This window comes from Cinclus cinclus, unplaced genomic scaffold (genome assembly GCF_963662255.1).
Source record: "Cinclus cinclus unplaced genomic scaffold, bCinCin1.1 SCAFFOLD_36, whole genome shotgun sequence".
In the NCBI taxonomy this organism is placed as follows: Eukaryota; Metazoa; Chordata; class Aves; order Passeriformes; family Cinclidae; genus Cinclus; species Cinclus cinclus.
Window position 1 is genome coordinate 3448545 of NW_026912055.1, and position 4714 is coordinate 3453258.

Sequence of the window (4714 nt, forward strand, 5' to 3'; positions counted from 1 at the left end):
AAAGTGCCACCTTACAGAGCCAACTTGCCTGTGGCCTGACCAGGGATTTCACACACAAAAATTCCAGATGGTCGAGGATTTCTCCCACACCAAAGCTGCCCCTTTCTCCAAACCTGGCTGCCATTTGAGTGCCAAACGTGCCCTCCAAAATGACATCTGCCAAGTTGGGTCTTGACTTTGTCTTCCTGTGCAAAATGCCACCTTACAGAGCCTACTTGCCTGTGGCCTGACCGGGGATTTTACACACAAAAATTCCAGATGGTCGAGGATTTCTCCCAGACCAAAGCTGCCCCTTTCTCCAAACCTGGCTGCCATTTGAGTGCCAAACGTGCCCTCCAAAATGACATCTGCCAAGTGGGCTCTGGACATTTTCTTTCTGTGAAAAATTTCAACCTTACAGAGCCAACTTGCCTGTTGCCTGACCGGGGATTTCACTCACAAAAATTCCAGATGGTCGAGGATTTCTCCCAGACCAAATCTGCCCCTTTCTCCAAACCTGGCTGCCATTTGAGTGCCAAACGTGCCCTCCAAAATGACATCGGCCAAGTTGGGTCTTGACTTTGTCTTCCTGTGCAAAAGTGCCACCTTACAGAGCCAACTTGCCTGTGGCTTGACCAGGGATTTTACACACAAAAATTCCAGATGGTCGAGGATTTCTCCCACACCAAAGCTGCCCCTTTCTCCAAACCTGGCTGCCATTTGAGTGCCAAACGTGCCCTCCAAAATGACATCTGCCAAGTGGGCTCTGGACTTTTTCCTTCCTGTGCAAAAGTGCCACCTTACAGAGCCTACTTGCCTGTGGCCTGACCGGGGATTTTACACACAAAAATTCCAGATGGTCGAGGATTTCTCCCAGACCAAAGCTGCCCCTTTCTCCAAACCTGGCTGCCATTTGAGTGCCAAACGTGCCCTCCAAAACGACATCTGCCAAGTGGGCTCTGGACTTTTTCCTTCCTGTGCAAAAGTGCCACCTTACAGAGCCAACTTGCCTGTGGCCTGACCAGGGATTTCACACACAAAAATTCCAGATGGTCGAGGATTTCTCCCAGACCAAATCTGCCCCTTTCTCCAAACCTGGCTGCCATTTGAGTGCCAAACGTGCCCTCCAAAATGACATCTGCCAAGTTGGGTCTTGACTTTCTCTTCCTGTGCAAAAGTGCCACCTTACAGAGCCTACTTGCCTGTGGCCTGACCAGGGATTTTACACACTAAAATTCCAGATGGTCGAGGATTTCTCCCAGACCAAAGCTGCCCCTTTCTCCAAACCTGGCTGCCATTTGAGTGCCAAACGTGCCCTCCAAAATGACATCTGGCAAGATGGGTCTTGACTTTTTCTTCCTGTGCAAACGTGCCACCTTACAGAGCCTACTCGGCTGTGGACTGACCAGGGATTTCACACACAAAAATTCCAGATGGTCGAGGATTTCTCCCAGACCAAAGCTGCCCCTTTCTCCAAACCTGGCTGCCATTTGAGTGCCAAACGTGCCCTCCAAAATGACAGCTGCCAATTGGGCGCTGGACTTTTCCTTCCTGTGCAAAAGTGCCACCTTACAGAGCCAACTTGCCTGTGGCCTGACCGGGGATTTTACACACAAAAATTCCAGATGGTCGAGGATTTCTCCCAGACCAAAGCTGCCCCTTTCTCCAAACCTGGCTGCCATTTGAGTGCCAAACGTGCCCTCCAAAATGACATCTGCCAAGTTGGGTCTTGACTTTGTCTTCCTGTGCAAAAGTGCCACCTTACAGAGCCAACTTGCCTGTGGCCTGACCAGGGATTTTACACACAAAAATTCCAGATGGTCGAGGATTTCTCCCAGACCAAAGCTGCCCCTTTCTCCAAACCTGGCTGCCATTTGAGTGCCAAACGTGCCCTCCAAAATGACATTTGTCAAGTTGGGTCTTGACTTTGTCTTCCTGTGCAAAAGCGCCACATTACAGAGCCAACTTGCCTGTGGCCTGACCAGGGATTTTATACACAAAAATTCCAGATGGTCGAGGATTTCTCCCAGACCTAATCTGCCCCTTTCTCCAAACCTGGCTGCCATTTGAGTGCCAAACGTGCCCTCCAAAATGACATCAGCCAAGTCGGATCTGGACGTTGTTTTCCTGTGCAAAAGTGCCACCTTACAGAGCCAACTTGCCTGTGGCCTGACCAGGGATTTTACACACAAAAATTCCAGATGGTCGAGGATTTCTCCCAGACCAAAGCTGCCCCTTTCTCCAAACCTGGCTGCCATTTGAGTGCCAAACGTGCCCTCCAAAATGACATCTGCCAAGTTGGGTCTTGACTTTGTGTTCCTGTGCAAAAGTGCCACCTTACAGAGCCAACTTGCCTGTGGCCTGACCAGGGATTTTACACACAAAAATTCCAGATGGTCGAGGATTTCTCCCAGAACAAAGCTGCCCCTTTCTCCAAACCTGGCTGCCATTTGAGTGCCAAACGTGCCCTCCAAAATGACATCTGGCAAGATGGGTCTTGACTTTTTCTTCCTGTGCAAACGTGCCACCTTACAGAGCCTACTCGGCTGTGGCCTGACCAGGGATTTCACACACAAAAATTCCAGATGGTCGAGGATTTCTCCCAGACCAAAGCTGCCCCTTTCTCCAAACCTGGCTGCCATTTGAGTGCCAAACGTGCCCTCCAAAATGACAGCTGCCAATTGGGCGCAGGACTTTTCCTTCCTGTGCAAAAGTGCCACCTTACAGAGCCAACTTGCCTGTGGCCTGACCGGTGGTTACACACACAAAAATTCCAGATGGTCGAGGATTTCTCCCAGACCAAAGCTGCCCCTTTCTCCAAACCTGGCTGCCATTTGAGTGCCAAACGTGCCCTCCAAAATGACATCTGCCAAGTTGGGTCTTGACTTTGTCTTCCTGTGCAAAAGTGCCACCTTACAGAGCCAACTTGCCTGTGGCCTGACCAGGGATTTTACACACAAAAATTCCAGATGGTCGAGGATTTCTCCCAGACCAAAGCTGCCCCTTTCTCCAAACCTGGCTGCCATTTGAGTGCCAAACGTGCCCTCCAAAATGACATCGGCCAAGTTGGGTCTTGACTTTGTCTTCCTGTGCAAAAGCGCCACCTTACAGAGCCAACTTGCCTGTGGCCTGACCAGGGATTTTATACACAAAAATTCCAGATGGTCGAGGATTTCTCCCAGACCTAATCTGCCCCTTTCTCCAAACCTGGCTGCCATTTGAGTGCCAAACGTGCCCTCCAAAATGACATCAGCCAAGTCGGATCTGGACGTTGTTTCCCTGTGCAAAAGTGCCACCTTACAGAGCCAACTTGCCTGTGGCCTGACCGGGGATTTTACACACACAAAAATTCCAGATGGTCGAGGATTTCTCCTAGACCAAAGCTGCCCCTTTCTCCAAACCTGGCTGCCATTTGAGTGCCAAACGTGCCCTCCAAAATGACATCTGGCAAGTTGGGTCTTGACTTTGTCTTCCTGTGCAAAAGTGCCACCTTACAGAGCCAACTTGCCTGTGGCCTGACCGGGAATTTTACACACTAAAATTCCAGATGGTCGAGGATTTCTCCCAGACCAAAGATGCCCCTTTCTCCAAACCTGGCTGCCATTTGAGTGCCAAACGTGCCCTCCAAAATGACATCTGCCAAGTGTGCTCTGAACTTTTTCTTCCTGTGCAGAAGTGCCACCTTACAGAGCCTACTTGGCTGTGGCCTGACCAGGGATTTCACACACAAAAATTCCAGATGGTCGAGGAATTCTCCCAGACCAAAGCTGCCCCTTTCTCCAAACCTGGCTGCCATTTGAGTGCCAAACATGCCCTCCAAAATGACATCTGGCAAGTTGGGTCTTGACTTTGTCTTCCTGTGCAAAAGTGCCACCTTACAGAGCCAACTTGCCTGTGGCCTGAGCAGGGATTTTACTCACAAAAATTCCAGAGGGTCGAGGATTTCTCCCACACGAAAGCTGCCCCTTTCTCCAAACCTGGCTGCCATTTGAGTGCCAAACGTACCCTCCAAAATGACATCTGCCAAGTTGGGTCTTGACTTTGTCTTCCTGTGCAAAAGTGCCACGTTACAGAGCCAACTTGCCTGTGGCCTGACCGGGGATTTTACACACAAAAATTCCAGATGGTCGAGGATTTCTTCCAGACCAAAGCTGCCCCTTTCTCCAAACCTGGCTGCCATTTGAGTGCCAAACGTGCCCTCCAAAATGACATCAGCCAAGTCGGATCTGGACGTTGTTTTCCTGTGCAAAAGTGCCACCTTACAGAGCCAACTTGCCTGTGGCTTGACCAGGGATTTTACACACAAAAATTCCAGATGGTCGAGGATTTCTCCCACACCAAAGCTGCCCCTTTCTCCAAACCTGGCTGCCATTTGAGTGCCAAACGTGCCCTCCAACATGACATCTGCCAAGTTGGGTCTTGACTTTGTCTTCCTGTGCAAAAGTGCCACCTTACAGAGCCAACTTGCCTGTGGCCTGACCAGGGATTTCACACACAAAAATTCCAGATGGTCGAGGATTTCTCCCACACCAAAGCTGCCCCTTTCTCCAAACCTGGCTGCCATTAGAGTGCCAAACGTGCCCTCCAAAATGACATCTGCCAAGTTGGGTCTTGACTTTGTCTTCCTGTGCAAAATGCCACCTTACAGAGCCAACTTGCCTGTGGCCTGACCGGGGATTTTACACACAAAAATTCCAGATGGTCGAGGATTTCTCCCAGACCAAAGCTGCCCCTT